This window comes from Cupressus sempervirens, chromosome 1 (genome assembly GCF_028749045.1).
Source record: "Cupressus sempervirens isolate cs-2001-9-10 chromosome 1, ASM2874904v1, whole genome shotgun sequence".
NCBI lineage: Eukaryota > Viridiplantae > Streptophyta > Pinopsida > Cupressales > Cupressaceae > Cupressus > Cupressus sempervirens.
In genome coordinates this window covers 76,347,051-76,365,707 of record NC_143118.1, presented here as the reverse complement: position 1 = coordinate 76,365,707, position 18,657 = coordinate 76,347,051, and the positions used below count along the sequence as shown (strand labels likewise).

Below are 18,657 nucleotides of genomic sequence, written 5' to 3'. Positions count from 1 at the left end.
TTGATAGGAATTTATGTTTATTGTAAAAATTACTTTAAGTCTGATTATATTTAATTTTATTTCAAACCACATTCATACATCTTTGTATCTAATTTTCCATGGGAAATTGGCATTAAGTTGAAAATCTTTGAAGGATAGAAAACAAAGTGAGACTGAATGAGTTTTCATTAATGAAATAGGTCCATGATTCAAACCATGAAGACATAATACTTACAAAGTGTCATATATAACATTTCTATTTATATATCATAATGTACATTTTCTGTATACTTGGGTTACAATCTTGTCAACTCAATTATCTAGACGCTATTTCATATAGGTCAAAAATGTATAGATCAGAACTGGCTACAAAAAACCATTTCCCTTCTTTAGGAAAACATGGGAAATGAGACAATTACATAGCATTATATTGAAAAAGGCCTATGAAGAAGATATACCACTGAAGATCTATAGGTGGCCTAAGATGGATAAAGCACTTTTAACCTATGCTAAAGTCACAAAAAGACATACTGACAGATATGGACACTATGAAGACTAACCATATCTAAATACTATACAATCAAAAGTATGGCTTGATCAAAATAAAACCAAAGGATTACCCATTTGTCATTCTCGAGCGAGTGGGTCCTCTTTATGTAAATACCACTTTATGCGCTTCCAGTCAACACATATGCAAGTTTTATAGCCGCCAAGAGGAACATCCAGTTATGAGTAAGCATAAAGTTTTTTTTTTATCTTAATAATCAGGATGGGAAGACTTGGACCAATTCATCTTGTACTCCATACTCACTTCTCCTCGGGATATATGGGTCCTCCTCTAAGTTATCCAAAACTAGGTCAAGTTCTTTAATGATAGGATCAAGTTAAAGACTACTCTATAAAAATCCCTAATAATAGCTTTGTCCCTGTCAACCTGCATGATGGTCTCTACAAACATGACCATCATGTCTTTGTTATTCTTTTTTCAATCCATCATCTTAGAAAGTTCCTAACCCACAATGACCCTAATGGCCTTATGAATTACCATATTGCTAATCCTAAGGTAGAAAAATTCTTATTAGAACCCCATTTCCCTATTGCCTGAGATCATTTTGATTGAGGTAACCATGGCTACCATGGTAACAACCTATGGAGTCTATAGAAGTCTAAGGAATGTAACCTACAAAATATCATAATTTAACATTGAACCAGGCAAATGCCTCAATATAGGCTCACCTATACTCTTTAAATTGAAAGGTAAAAATTATTAGAAACTACTACATTGCCCAAGGCCATGTACATTAGATTTTTTGAATCCTTTGCAATTTATTTAATGAGAAAAGGTAGTCTTAATTTAATACTTCTCTTGATGTGAATGTGATGCTCTGGAAACCTCATAATTTTCTAGCCTAGCTTAAGGTACAAGTATTTAGTTGGAGGTAATCTACTCGCATGTGTAATGATGCTATTGAGTTTAAATATGCCAAGAGAGTAGCTCTGCTCATGTCAAGAAAATTGTGATGATTGGAAAATGGGGATGACTAATATAAAGTTATATTTTTATTAATTTATATGGAATATGGTGAATAATTATTTGCTATGTATATGATTAGAGTTTTGGTTTGGTTGTAAGCTAAAGGTTAGTATATATTAAACTCTTATTAATGCATACATTGAGATTTTTTTGAGATTCTTAACTTAGACTCTATCATAATTTGTAGATTTTAATATTAGTTAGATTCCATTTTTTATTATTTACATCCATCTATATACTAGACTTCATATTGATCAATGGATACTACATCTTTAAGGTAAGAATTTTTACCATCAACTCCTAGGTTTGCTAATAGATCTGCCTCCTTATTTCCTTCTCGATATATGTGTTGAATCTTGGTTTCTTCAAATTTATCAACTAGATTTAAAGTTGTCTCTATTTTTGAGTTTAGAGTCCAATTAGGAGTGCTTCTCTTTCTTAATGCATTAAGTATTATTTGGGAATATCCTTCAATGATGGTTCTCTTAATCCCCATTCCCAAACTTATGCGGAGGGGTTCTTCTGAGTTATTAGATGTAATCCCTAGGGGTTTGATTCTTTTGATGACCCAAGATTCTAAAGAATAAATGAAGCAACCTATTCCAGATTTTCCATGGTTGCCCTTAGATATTCTATCAAGATTGGGTTTAGCCCATCCTTCCAGAGGAGGTTCATATCTACAATTTTTCATTGCTTGTTTACTATCTTTAGGATACATCATTAGAGGGTTAATGACTATATTATAATTATTTTTCATCAATGCATCTCATTTTGAGAAGGTTCCTTCTTCTTAGATTGAGTTACATAGATAGTTATTAAGGACTTTTGTAATTACTAGCTTCCACTTTGTTTAGAAGGGATCTGACCAACATTTCTTCTTCTTTGAATATTCTTCTAATACGTTCCTTCCAAATTTCCCATGAGAGGATGGAAGGGGAAATATTCCATAATTTGTTATAAATCTTGGATTGTCCATCTTTTGGCCAACTCTTGATATGGCTCCAAAAGTTATTTTGAAGAGCACGTGATCAATTAAGTTTGTTACATAGCCAATGCCAACAATCTTTAGAAAAATTACATCGGTAGAGAATATTTTTGACTATTTCAGAACTCTCTTTGCAAAGGGGACATCTCAAAGGGCCCTTAAAGCCCACTTTAGTAAACTTGTCAGCTATAAGAATTCTATTTTAGTAGGAAACCCAAAAGAATATACTTGCTTTAGTTAAGTAGGCTAGATCAAGGGTAAGGTGGATTTCAATTCTATCCCACCTATGAGATTTAATTTATGGAAAATTGTAAATAATTTTATTTTATTCAATTTTATTAGATAATTTAATTTATTAAAAGTAACTTATCCTATTGATTTTTTTATCGGTAAATAGTCCAAGCCATATAAATTATACTAATATATTAAAATGATAAATTCTTTGTTCAAACAAGCACTACTATGACAAAAGTTCTGAAACTTATCCTAATTACGAAAAACATAATGGATTTTAATTAAAACCATATTTTTAAATATTTAAGCCGAGAGGCTTTCTACAATGGTAGCAATCTTCAATGTAAAAATTTTCATTTAAAAAAAAAATGACATTTACTTGTCACAAAAATAAAATAGAATTTTAACAATTAAAATCTTGAAAGTTGCATGCAATGGATAGTTTAACTCAATGTGAACTGGTGGTTTTTGAATTTACAATCAGTTCCTCCTCAATGTATGTCGTATTTATTTCACTTTCTAAAATATGGTTTACAATCTTCTTATGATTATGCTACGAGTTAGAGCATAAAATAAAAATAAATTCAAAACATTTATTAGCATTGCTTATTTTATTGCTATGACTTTTTTTAGTGCTATAACTTTCTTTAATTTGTATATTTCATGTTTGGATGTGATGAAGTAAATAATTCTCTAAATTTGATTTGTTGGAATTTTTCAGTCTCATAAAACTAAGAAAGAGTTTTAAAATTTAAGATTTCTATGTATTTTTTAAAAATATATTTAATATTTCTATGTATTAAGGGATAGTATATATAAAACAAATAAACTTATAGTAATTCTATTGAAATTGGATACCTCTTGGCTTATTTTTCAGAAAAAATTGAATTAAATTTTTTGGTATGCTAGTAAAATTATCAAAAACATACTTAAATCTACATTGAAAATTTTATTTTTTGTCTTTATGAATACTACATGCTTAAAAATATTCAATTAATTTTTATTTACTAATCTATGCAAATTTAAATTGGCTATCACGTATATATTTGAAACAAGTGCCACGTAGTGGCTTGTATTTGCCATAAATAAATAGTACAAATGAAAAATTATTAGTCATAATTTTGTTGTATTTGAGAAATTATTAAATATGTGCATAATTTTCAATGTTGTGCAATTTTTTATTCTATTAGTATTAATTAGCATTGCTATATAGCTATTGTAAGTAGTATTCATAATTATTAAATTATACAAAATAAAAGTTAGATATTTATATTATGCTAATTACTAAGAAGAAATATAGTTTAAATATAAGCACATAAGTCATATTGTATTTTGAAATACATTAGATTAAATTTTATCTTAAGAATATAAAAGTGAAAAAATTGGATGCTAGAAAAAAACTAAAAGATAGCTAAATTTAAACCAAATAATAAAAATATAGATTAGAGACATTAAATCTTGACTTTATCTATTTTCTATTACAATATATAAATAATTCTTAATATATGATTATCTTATATTCATGAAACCTATATTTGAATTCTAGTACTAAGAAAGATTTTCAATTGGAAAGTATATGCTATTTTTTATCATGATCAAGAATTATGTAAACACCTCTTATTAATATCATTTTAAAGATATGTCCTTAAATCTAGATGGCATGACATATTATGAATACAATTTCTTTATATCTTGTATCCTATTATGCCACTCCCACTGGACATACATAGAAGCAATCCAAAGAGAAAGCCACCCAACCTGTCGCATTAGAAGATCAAAAAATTCTGTACCAACTGAAAATTCCAAGCACAAAAACCTTATCCAAAGGTAATCACATGTATCCGTAGTTGTCAAAATATCCATAGCTGAAATAGCACCCACAACAAAGTGCCAAACCCATCCAACTATCCATACCTCAAAGGTATAACAAGTGAATCTCATATCACCGACATATCCAATCTGCAACCTGCAATTACAAGACTCAAGAGCAATACCTGCTACATATATACTAAGAAGCTCCCACTACAAAAGATAATGTCAAATCTATAACCAATCCACTCAACACATCTCAAAGAAGTGAATCTATGTAGTATCAAGGACATCCACAATACATAAACTAATATCTTGCAAGAACAACTCTCATAACAAGTCTCCAACAGTCTCCAAGTTCTCCACAACCAACAAAGGAAAGAGATAAAGAAATAACCATGTCATCTCTCACATGACATACATGAGCACAAACCAGTGATCACAATCTCTAACCAATCTCAAATCCAATGTAAGAAAAACTGAACATCCAGGAAGATAACCAAGACCAGAGAAACCATGCAAATCATAACCTGTATCATGTCCTTCTACACACACCTCTAGATGTAAACTATGCAAGTATGATCTCCTCCATAAAACCCCAACAAGAAGCCTCAACAACACCCAAAGCATACCATATAACTAATCATGGATGTAAGCCTATCACAAGAAGATCAAATTCATATAACCATTCCTAATCTAAGGAATATGCCCAATATAAAAACATCTCCCAAACTCAACCAGCATAACAACATATGCACATGGAGATAAAAATGCTAAACCATCTCTCAAATGAACCCTCCAGAACTAACTCATGTACCATAGCTCAAGATCCATATCCATGAAAGACAAGCATAAATATAATGCAACTGAGAGAAACAATGGGCTATACCTCTCAAGTAGCAAACCGCCGAGTAGACCAAGAGTGGGGAATGAGAATGTTCATCAAGATACCCAAGTCTCCAACCAAGACTCATCTAAGAACAATCTCCTCTCAAGTCCATATCAGGTGACTGCCCCTCAGACTTCCTGCTGAAACCATTAACCGTCCCAACAAATACTTCTCTAATCTAAGAGAAATCAGCGTCACCACCGTCTCTAAGTATCCATGAGCACCTATAACCAATAAATCCATGCCAACTCCAAATGCAACATAGCAATATCATGAAGTATCCAGCTTATGATCAGTGTACTCAATAACAAGAAACTAAACCAAGATCAATGTCAAAGTTCCAACCATGGCCTCAGGAACATAAACATGACAACATTATCTTACCATCTCAACTAAAGAGATAACATGCTCCATATGAACACACCATAACATGTCACAACTCTAAACACATATCAAGAGTATACCATGACATAATAATGAAACCATCCTCACACTAAGGATAACATTCCAAATAAAAGCATAAACCGCACCTTTTCCAAGAACCCTGTAAGTCCTCAAGATGCAACCATCTCCACACACAATGAAGAAAACCATCTCCTCATACTAGGAAGAACCATCTCCACATTCCATGAAGATAACCAAGAACTCCATGAGTCCTCAAGATCTAACCATCTTCACACACCATGAAGAAAACAAGTGCACCATGCAAATGTCAAAGATGCTTCTGCAGCAACAGGATCTAAGACAAACCTCCAACATCTGCAAACACTCAATAAATATATCAATGCCAACAACACCCACTCAACCGTGGTACCAATTCACCTATGGCATCATAATATCCATCCTCTCCAAACCAAAAAGATATAAACCAAACCAGGAACTAATCCTGCACTGTCACCCCATCACTATCACAAGCTCCCACTAAACCGTGTATCCAAGCTATCCATGACATCATGATGAAAAACCATCCTCTAACCATGAGAATCAACCAAGGCATCAAACCATCAAAGAACTCAAAGTGCACATCATGAGCTCCTTAAAAGAAACCAAATAACCATGATCCTCAACCAAGAAGATATACCACCATAACCAAATCAGAAAATCCAAGCTAATGAACATCAAGGATGTACCTGTATAACCAATCATGTCATGCCAAAATCCATGAGACCATGATCACATCCATGAACCGAGCATCTAGCTCTCAAAGTTTCCAACCTGTCAGCATAAAATAGTCAACCGCAATCCTCCACCATGACTGTACCTGGTAACAACATCTCATCCCTTCAACATGAAGATAAAATCATGTGACTTAGGGCATAGACAACCCAAATCCAAGCCACCAATCTGAATATGCATCAATAATGAAAGATCAATGGGCAAAGACAATCCATAACCAAGCTATAAATGCAACCTGTAAGTATAGACCGCTTACAACACTGCACAACTTGTAGACCCAACAAGTCATCATGCATATCCAAACCAAACACTAATAACCATATCATCATGAGACCAATCTGAGATATTAACTGAGCATACAATGACATCAAATCTTAAATCTCCAAGCCATAAACTCACAATGTTACCATAGTCAAAATATATCAATAAACTATTCAGATCAATATATCAACAAATAAATCATGCCAAACCTACACCAAATCTGAACCAATGTGTAGAGCTCTCCAAGATCTTTCCGTTGACTACTCGAAGTCCAAAATTTGACTCCGTATGCCCAAGTTATGCCCTAATCCGTGCTCAAAATAAATAACATCTGACTTTAGGGCTCTTAAAACCTGACAAAATCTCAAAATCATATAACCAAACCTACACCATGTTGTAGTGCTCTAAATTAGCTTTCCAACGCCTGTAAGAACTCTAAAATCCGATATTCTGAGAGAAAGTTATGATCATTTTACTAAGATAGTCTTTTTACAATTTTCAGTACGATTTTTCTCTTTTTTTCTTTTTTCAGTGACGAAAATTCCGACAGGATTAAATTTGACGGCCATCATGAGATGAAACTCTAAAACTCTTTCATTTCCTCTAAACATGGCCAAACTAGGACATATTATATATCAAATTTTATGAAAATGTCGACCCGGATCCAATGGTGAGGTCTGTTTTTACCCAGAAGGTCATTTGTACAAGCTAACCCCCAAAACCCTCATTTAAATGAAACATCTGAAAAAATCTTTTTGTCCAACAATTTTACATGCCCAAATCTTTTAACATCCCATCATAACAGCAAATCCAAAACCCTCAGACCTGCAATAAATCATTCATATATCTTGCCCCTTTCTTTTATCTTCTCATGCATTCTCATGGATTCAATCTAGGGTTACAATAATAAAACCATAGCTCTGATACCACTTGTAAGGAAACTTGGCAACAAAGAATATAACCGTTTCCACATAACCCATAATAAATCTGAAATAGACATGAAATTAAAATCCACATGCAAAAGAATAAACAACATACCCACAGAATTGTGACACAAGATATACCTTGGGAAACCCTCATTGAGGGAAAAACCCAGCCTCCAAAAGCATCCATCACCATGTATTATTCAGCAAAAAATACCATTGCCATACAACCATGGAAGCCTTCATGGCCATAGCCACAACTGAGCAAACTATGTGAACAAGCATGAATCCACACATCCCATGCCATGCTTTCAACCTTCACAAATGCTCCCTTGGCTAACCCGTCAAGCCTTGTCCCGCTCGACTCTTGCCTTTTTTCCCTTCTCACTCTTTCTCTCTTGTCTACAACAACTACCCTTGTGGCTGCTTATATAATAGCAAGTCCCACAAAACCACCAAGTGGTATTACATAAACCATGTGCTAAAACCATGTGCTACCTAACCCACTGACCCCCCAATTAATATTGGGCATTTAATTCTTTTCCCCAATATTAAATAATTACATGAAATATTTTCACAATGTTATAATACAACTCATCAAGTATATCCCATGGGAATCTTTTGTAATGGACACCCCTGAATGTCCCAAAAACTAAACCAAATTGCTGAAAGGAATTATGTCAAACAGTTTGCATTCAACTTCTTAAAACCCCTTATAACTCTGGAAATCAAACATTTATTTGTTTGTTGTGTTTCGTGCATGGAATTGGTATCATACAACATAAACAAGAAAGAAACTATAATAATATGCAAAGTGGAAATGAACTGCTGCTAATAAAATGTTATTTTCAGAATTCATAAAACCAAATACATGACAGATTTATCAACTCACTAATTACTTCAACAATATTGTCATAATACTCCAGCCCATGCTTACGAACTTGCTGCTACAATACTTTGTCCTCCAATCAGTCCACTACCTTCATAATACCATTCCCTCCAAGCGGCATAAGCGTCGGACAAGTAGTGAAGAAAATATGAGCAAAATATCAAATCTGCCTGTAGCCGGAAATGCAACTAAACTGCTTGATAATGAAGCCAATAAGAAAGAATTCCAAAGGCCAAACCCCAAGGGAATGACATCTAGAATGTTACAAGAGAGGATAGACGTCCTCAAATGCCAAGAACGGAGCTGCAACTCATACACCAATTTCTTCTCATATTCAACCTTGTCTAATGAAGCCACAAATGCTTCCTTTTATTCTATTTTCAAGGGTCCGCTCAACTCATATGAGCAATGTGGGATAAAAGATGTGTAATATATAAAACATATATTAAAATACCCCTTATGTGTCCCTTGGGTACACATCACCATAAAATAAATATTAAAGTAACATTTTAATATTTTACAATTAAATTAGACGTTACTTTAATAAAATTTCACGCATTAAAATGTATTAGCAATCGGACTCCGAATAATGTGAGTGATAGCTCATCGGAAAGCTCTCACCGAGGAGTATCGAATCCAATCACCAAAATTGACCTGCACTGTGTCCTGTCGACTTACTAAAAATAGTATGCCTAAAACTAAGTAAATCAACTTCGTTTTGGCCCTAATTTTTTCTTATCCTCCACTTAGACTTTGGAGAACGTGAAGGCCAAAAGATGGGATCATTACAAATCCGCCCTCCTTGAAATTGCTTGTCCTCAAGCAATTAAATAACATAATGGACTCCAACCTCCACCTGGATCCCAATATGTGATATCCATATGGAAGTTAAACCAACTGCAAACCCGCATCATCAGGACCAACCCCGGTAGCCTAGCATTGAAAACTTGTGCTGATGAAGTCAGAATGTCACCATAAGGCAACTCCATAGAAGATCTATGAAACGTCTTCTTCCCTTTATCCATCCACATAATATATATTGGACTGGAGTGCATATTATCACCATCATGCATTGGAAAAGATGTAGTTTTAGGTGAACCATATGTACTCATGCTAACTGTATCAACAATAGGTGTTGCCGCATTGAAATATATGGACATAGGAACAACATTAACTACTGCAACAAAAAACTGAATTGAATTTGTAGTTGATGAAAACTCATAATCATTAACGTGTGTGGCTTTATTAGAAAATACATCAACCACTGCAGTTATACCATTAAAATCCTCATTGGATGCTTTAACTGACATAGAAGTGGCTATTGATATGATAGTCTCCTCGCATTCTCCTAATTCCACTATTGCTACGTCATCATCCCCTGACAAGGCTTCATATGTGGTCTCCTGACTTCGCACGCATGTCTCTACTAACTCTGTCAAAATCCCCACATCACCAACATCATAGCTGGCTGGCTCTATACGTGTCTCGATCCCACCTGAGAAATCGACTACCTTCTGCTCTGGAGCAACATACAAATCATCAATGTTGATGCCCATCTGTCTAGCCATAAGCTGCAACATCATATCCATTCGCCTATTCTGCTCCTGTTGCATATGTTGCCCCTTCTCTAATGCACCCAATAACTGTCTGAACATCACATCTTGATCTGGACTAATATACATCTTTATCTAGCTATAAATATGATCTCCACAGGATGGCAAGACTTATAGCTCTGATACCACTGTAATGGACACCCCTGAATGTCCCAAAAACTAAACCAAATTGTAATTACTTCAGCAATATTGTCATAATACTCCAGCCCATGCTTACTACCTTCATAATACCATTCCCTCCAAGCGGCATAAGCGTCGGACAAGTAGTGAAGAAGATATGAGCAAAATATCAAATCTGCCTGTAGCCGAAAATGCAACTAAACTGCCTGATAATGAAGCCAATAAGAAAGAATTCCAAAGGCCAAACCCCAAGGGAATGACGTCTAGAATGTTACAAGAGAGGATAGACATCCTCAAATGCCAAGAACAAAGCTGCAACTCACACACCAATTTCTTCTCATATTCAACCTTCCTAATGAAGCCACAGATGCTTCCTTTTATTCTATTTCCATGGGTCCGCTCAACTCATATGGGCAATGTGGGATAAAAGATGTGTAATATATAAAACATATATTAAAATACCCCTTATGTCTCCCTTGGGTACACATCACCATAAAATAAATATTAAAGTAACACTTTAAAATTTTACAATTAAATTAGACGTTACTTTAATAAAACTTCAGGCATTAAAATGTATTAGCAATCGGACTCCGAATAATGCGAGTGATAGCTCATCGGAAAGCTCTCACCGAGGAGTATCGAATCCAATCACCAAAATTGACCTGCATTGTGTCCTGCCGACTTACTAAAAATAGTAAGTATGCCTGAAATTGAGTAAATCAACTTCATTTTGGCCCTAATTTTTTCTTATCCTCCACTTAGACTTTGGAGAATGTGAAGGCCAAAAGATGGGATCATTACATCTTTACATGTTGCACGTCCATCTAAGTACAACATTATATAATAAACAATAAAATAATAAAATAATAATATTATGCAATGTGTGCAACACCCATTATCTCAACATATCTAAGTCAAGGTAAAGATTTAAAAGATATACTTGGATAATGATTGATGGTAACAAGAAAGTAGGAGGAGGATTAGTAACTCTCAAATAATGTAATATAAAACTAGTAATAAAGCATATCTAATACAAAGTACACCAACCAAAGTGAGCAATATTTGAGTAAGGTATCATTGATTGAATATTTTAAAATATATAAATTTCCATAATCCAAGTGGGAATTAAAGGGCTTGAGTGAATATTCATAATTGGCACAATATAGAACTTGAGTATTTCCTTTAAATTAATAATACTTAGTGTGTGTTCCAATTTCAATAAATACTTTGAATAAACAATATTACTGAATAATATTTCTCCAATAATATTATTCAAATGATACTATTCTTAATTAATAAATAATAAAATAATAAATGAAGCTAAACATCAATATTTAAAAATTAAATAATATTAATATAGAAGTCAATCACTAATATAATGTATAATATAATTTAATTATAATTTTAATATTTTCATAATATTTAAGATGTTAAAAATTCTTATATTCAATTTATAATTTTTAAAATTAATTATTCTATTTTTTATAAATTTTTAGCATTTAATGTATTAGTATTTTAAAAATGTATTAAAATATGTTTGATCTATTTCATATTTTCGTATATTCTTACCCAAAATATTGCCTCATAATATGGGTACGCTTCTTAACACCCCAAAGGTATGAGCCAATTAAATTGAAGTAAAATAATTTTACGAATTTTAAAAATTAAAAATCTCTCATTTATACATTAGAAATTTTTTAAAAGGAACTTCAAAATAAAAATACTAAAATGTAGTTGGTTGAAATAAATAAAATTAATCACAACTTAACAACTTAAGTAGAACTGATTGCAATAGTATATTGCCTACGACAAATACAATAATGAAATTGTCAAAAATATATTTAAATCTACATTGAAATTTAAAATATATTTTATATGTGAATATTTTCTCAATGGAATGAAATGTTGACATTTAAAACTAATTTACTTTCATTATTATTTATTACATTAGCTATAGTTATTTAATTAAATCAAATATTCTACATTGTTAGTATGTTAAGTTATCTTAATTCTAGAAAAGGCGATCGTTGGTTCACTTAAACCCTAAAATTGAAAAACTACTGATTATGATGATAGAAAAGAATGTCAGCTAGTTTTAAAAACATATTATCATACCAAAAAAAGATCAAAATCACCAACATTGATAACCCAGGCGGCCTTCTCATTCCTCTTCTTCCTCTCTAATTTCTGAATATGTGAATTTTGATCCTAATTGCACTAGTTCATCCAAGTGATTTGTGAGAGCGAAAATTGCAAAAGAAGTTATGTTTGAAACAATATATTGCAACAAGTTAACATGAAATGATTTGGTTGCAAAGATTATTTGTTGAGTTAGATTACAGACAAGAAAGTTCAATTTTGTTCTCTGATATTAACATTGTTACTTGGCCAAAATTTCTATTTTTACGACGAAACTAGAAATATTGAGGTATAATTTTATTTCATCCAAAGTGTGTTTGAAGAGGGCAATTTACAAGTGTTGCTCAGTAATAAAGTGTTTCATTTTTTGAACTTGTTAATCCCCTCATTATGTGTGAAATACATCCCATTTTAATCATTGGAATGGTTATTTTTATCTCTGAGTTTTTCTGAGTTTCTGAAGCTTCATATCTCTGGCTCATTCCCAACTCCACATAGCACTTGAAATTTTTAAAATCTGACTTCTGAGCCTCAAGTTATTACAGGTTAATGGAGAGACCCAAAATACACATTTTCAAGTCTATCATTAACCATTAACCTCTCAAAAGGTTAATGATAACTTTCAAATCATGCATTTTGGAGTAGGTTAATTAACCTCTCCAAAAATGCATTTTTCTTAACCTCTCAAAAAGGTTAATGATAACTTCCAAAAATGTGTATTTCTTAACCTCTCAAACAAGTTAATGATAACTTTCCAATTGCGCATTTTGGAGTAGGCTAATTAACCTCTCCAAAAATGTGTATTTCTTAACCTCTTTAGGATGGTTATTAAATTTTTTGAAATTTTCTCTAACCTATTTAAAATTATTCCATGAGAAGTCATACATATAAATGGGAGCAATTGACAATAACAATCAAAGTGAATTAGATGGAATTCCTGGTCATTCACCATGTGCAGTGAGAATATTTTAGAGAATACCCAATAGAGATTTGGTATCATGGGATTCTATAATCACAACATATGCTCAAAATAGACAATTTGTAGAGGCTATTGATCATTATTCTCACCTACAACATAAAGGCATTAAGCAAGATTCCAAAACTGTCACAAGCGTGATCAGTTCTTGTTCCTTGCCAGAAGCCATTGAACAAGGATGACAAGATATGCCTAGAATGAACTTGGATACAACACCTTGAGCCTATTTTTTGAATTGCATAGCATTGGTATTGCACCAAATGCTTTAATCTTTGCTAGTGTTTTGAGGGGATGTGAGAATACTAACATTTTGTGATCGGGTAAGCATATTCAACCTCTTGTACTCAAAGGTAGTCATAATAAGTAATGCGTCAGTCACGATTCAAATCTCACACTCACTGCATTATACAAAGGGGGTTGTTGAAGGAAGAATTAAATATTGTGCTTACCTCTCATAAATGAACTATAAACTCTTTTACATATCTCCAACTCTTCCAAACCTGCATCTCCAAGAATGCACTTTCAAAGAGCAAGAAAATTCACGCTCACATCAACGAAAGGGAAATTAAGATATCTGGACACAAAATTTTACAGGATACCCCTATACAAATGTAAGATCAATTTAGAAGTCTAGTAGATGCACATGAAGTATTTGACAAAATGATTGTGCAAGACATTCTTTCATGGAATGCGATCATTACCGCTTATAGAAGAAAGGGAGGATTTTCATCAACATAATCACTATTGTAAATCTAAGGAGCATGGATTAGAAGTGGGAGGTATTTTTGACAAATCATATTGCACTGAGAAACTCTGGCACACACCTATCAAGAGTACTGGGCAGAATTTGAGCTCTGTCGGTTATATAACAGATGATGTCCCATTTTAGCTATGATCACTCTAATCGAATTCTCTTCACCAATTAAAGTAAAAATTACAAATAGCAACATATATATATCAACTTTCCTATGTTACATAATTGCAAATGGATTTTCATCAGATGTCATAAGTTGTGAATGCTTTAGTGGACATGTATGCAAAGTGTGGAAGCATAAAGAAAGCACACAAATTGTTTGGTAGAATGTATAAACAACATGCAGTCATATGGAATGCTATAAACATAGGGCAAGAATATAAACTTAGACAAACAATATGGAGCCTCAACACAACCCTCCAATTAGCTCCCAAAAGCCCAAGTGATCGCACAGTGTGGTGCTGCTACTTTCTCTACTTCTGAACGAATTTTTACTTCTTCATGGTCCCTCAGATAATGAAAATGGGCACTTTTTGGATAGTAATCATAATAATAATAGGAAAGGAAAATGTTAATAAGTGAAAAGAGAGGAGGATGGAGTAGAAGAGTTGCAGATGAAGCAGAAGTAGTAGCAGAGTACCAATGTTCTGGATATGGTTATGTGTTTGTTGATACATTTCTAAGAGATGAGAATGGATTTTTGGTTTGTGAATGCAATCCTTGCTACACTAGACTTGACTATTCACAACTTGTTCCAAATTGTGTGGTGGATGCCAGCCAAGGAGATCCCACATTCTTGAAACCATTCTGGATTGCAAATGCAAAAGCGGTAGCAATAGTGGTGCCACCATGGTACAAAATGAGATACGACATAAACAACCATTCGAAATATGTTGCCACATCACCAGAGTTAGAGAAACAAATTTGCGTCATTCATGAACTTGTGGGAAATGCTATCATAAAAGGAAGATATATTATTCTTGGAACAGGTTCTACCCAACTTACCAATGATGTTTTTTACAGCCTTTCCCAAGCCCATAGTCCACCAAACCCGTCAAAGTGGTTGATGCTACTCCATACTATGGCTTGTATAGAGAACAAAAAGAGATGTTCAACTCAATGAACTATGTGTGGAAGTTAAACGCTAGAACTTGGGTTACAAAAGCTAAGAAATTGGATACCTCTACATTCATTGAATTTGTAACATCTCCGAACAATCCAAATGGTTGGTTGAAGAAAGATGTTCTGACGAGTAAGAATGTGAGAGATATAAATGATCGTGCATATTATTGGCCTCACTTCACAAGAATCCCACGCCCAGCTGATGATGATGTTGTGCTTTTCACCCTCCTCAAGCTCATCGGCCATGTAGGTTCCCAGCATGGGTGGATGATTGTTAAAGACTATGATGTGTATGAGAAGATGTATGATTACATTGAAGAAAAGCACATTTGGTAGATATAAACATAATTAGAGAGATCGTGAACATAAAGTTAGTATTTAGTGCACATGCCAGATGCTCTTGGTCTTTTCATCAAAATGAGGATATGCATTCATTAATAAAGTGATGTTATTTGAATGAATCATTCAAATATCAAAAAGAGATCAGCAAAGATTTATTATGCAATCTTCCTCTAGGGAAAGATGTAAAATCTAAGTTTTAGGTCATACTAGGTTAATTTTATAAAGGTTAATTAACCTCCCCAAAATCACATATTTTGGAGGTGGTTATTAACCACAAAGAGGTAGTTATTAACCTCTATGTCTATATAAGGGCTTTGTTGGCTTTGTAAAGGGACTTTTTAGGCTTTGGAAAAAGGGAGCACTATGCTAAAATTTTGATTAGGAGATTATATTTGGAAAGTATGTACAAATTTTGTCTTTATAATCAGAAATTCCTCTTAAGTTCTTGGTGCAAGAAAATAAAGGAACGTGCAGTTTGAGTTCTCATCTTCTAAATCTAAATTGTTAGAAATGTTGATTCTCTTTGTAGTGAGCATTCTCACAGTATGGTGTAGATGTTTATGAATCTGTGGATCAACATTGAGCTAGTAATAGTTTTCAAGTGTAGATCTTGATTGTTGTTATTAGCGGTTTTAATTTAGTAGTTCAAAAAAGCCTTGGAGTCGTGTGGTGCATTCGTCATCATGAGCTTTCTCACCTTTTAGTTTTAGATTCATTATTCAAAAAACTTCAAATCATATCATACGAGGGAGCTACCCCTCTAAACGTAGAGGAAGGCCGCATTACAAGGGCCTATCCAACTATTCTGAACGGTTTTCCACACACTCAGTTGAGAAAATTCTATTGTGACAAATCTATTTATCAACAAATTTTTGGTGACTTTTCTGGGGAGAATGAACAAGAAAGATTGACAGTCGCCTGTAATGAAGCACAATGGTGCTACCTCATGAGAACATTTTTCTAGTTCTCCAACCAAACCTTGGCTTCCAAGACACCCAGGAGGATATTATTTTAGACTTGAACACTCTAGCCTAGAGGTGTAGATGAAGTGCTCAACAATACCATCTAGTGACTCAAGTTCTTGAAGAAGAAGAAGAGTTCAGAGAAATCTTGCGAAGGGCTCCTATTGGTCAGAATGGTGTAGTCATAGAAAGAATAGTAGTCATTCCAAGAAGAAACAGGAAAAATCTTGGTCACATCCAAAACCAAGTGAACAATAATCAATAACATGGTTGATAAAAGGTACCTTCCCTAGAACGAAGGTTGGCAACTCTATTTTAAAGATTGATTATTGGTGACTCTATTTCAAGGTGGTAATTCAGAATCATGGTTTGGTATAAGGGAAAAGTTGAAAGTGATAGTGATAGTGATAGTGATGATGAATACTTTTCATGTCCTACGAAACAAATTCCTGATGAGCCCCTGCAAGTCGAATTCTTGAAGAATTTCTATGGTGGCACGAGGCTGGATCCTAAAATGGCTCATCCCCACTTACTTCAAGTTTTTCAAAAGATTGAAGAAGAGGATGGAAAGGATTATGGTTTTCTTTTTCATGATCAAGAATTCTTTTTGAAAAAAGATTCAGCATATAAAGATAAAGAAGGCTTTGCTGAAAAATGTGCTTCATCTAAATCAGCAATGAGGAATAATAAAAATGTCTCTCATGCACCTGCATCTCAGCAAAATCAGATTGATCCTAAGTAGAAAAGCTTCTTGAAAAGTTTCTATGGTGGATGGAAACTTGACCTAGGAGTGATTCATCCATCTTTGCTTCGAACTTTAAAAAAGATAGATGAAGATGATGATACAGATAATCAATTTTTCTCTCACAGACCCAAATCATTTTTAGAAGGAAGTTCCGCATGTGAGCATAAGGAAGAACTTGATAATAAAAGTGTTTCTTGTTAAATGAAGATGGATAGTGGTGGTCAAAAAGGTATCCCCATACTTGCACCTATTGCTCATCAAAGTCATACTTCCTTTGATCCCAATCAGGTTGAATTTTTAAAACGCTTCTATGGAAATGCACACCTAGATCCTAACAAAGTACTTCCTTCTTTACTTCAAACATTGTGAGAACTTGAGAAAGAAGACCCATGCAAGAATTATTTTCTTGATAGTAGAACATCTTCTGATCCAAATATTAGAAAGGATTCATCTAAATCTTCATGCTTGAAAGAAGATAGGGATCCTATTTGTAATAAAGGAGATAGTCAAGAAAGAGAGTCTATAGGAGAAGAAGGGTTCTCAAATGTATCAAGACATGACTATGAAGATTTCAAAATCCAGGAGAAATTATTTAGTCATCTCAATCCTAATGTGAAAGAAAAAGAAATCTCGAGAAACTACACAACATATGATTGAAGATGAAGAAAATGTGGATCAAGGTGAATTTCATACTACTTTTATTCCTACTTGGTGCCTGGATGCTTCTGATGATGACTTCCTATGTGGAGAAAATCTTCCCAATCATCCTTCGATGACCATTTAGGATGATGAATCTATTGATGATATCGATACTTCAGATGTCATGGAACAATCTAAAACTACTACCATTGATGGAGATAAGAGCACCAATGAACTTCTACAAATATCTACTTTCCCTAAGGAAATGGAGACCTTTACATTTGATGATATTGATGAACTTGTAATTGGAAGATCAATTGATGAAAAAGTTAAAAATCAGCTTCAAAGAGGAGAAGATGAACCATCTAGCCTTCATTCATTAGCATGCATACCAACTTCTACATTTCATAAAAGATGTCTTGTACAAGAAATGGGGAGTCAAAAGGGGATAGATATCATTGAACGTGTTGAAGATGAAAGCTATATGGATGTAATGAAAAGTTCCTCTAATCCAATGGAATCAAAATTAAAAATCTATGGATCATTCAAAGTTCAAATAAATCCTC

At 33.5% G+C, this 18,657-nt stretch overlaps 1 pseudogene; it reads left to right on the top strand.

The window, feature by feature from the left end:
* Positions 1 to 14,849: 14,849 nt before the first annotated feature.
* LOC149576282 (tryptophan aminotransferase-related protein 3 pseudogene) lies at positions 14,850 to 15,739 on the top strand (annotated as a pseudogene).
* The last annotated feature ends 2,918 nt before the right edge of the window (positions 15,740 to 18,657 follow it).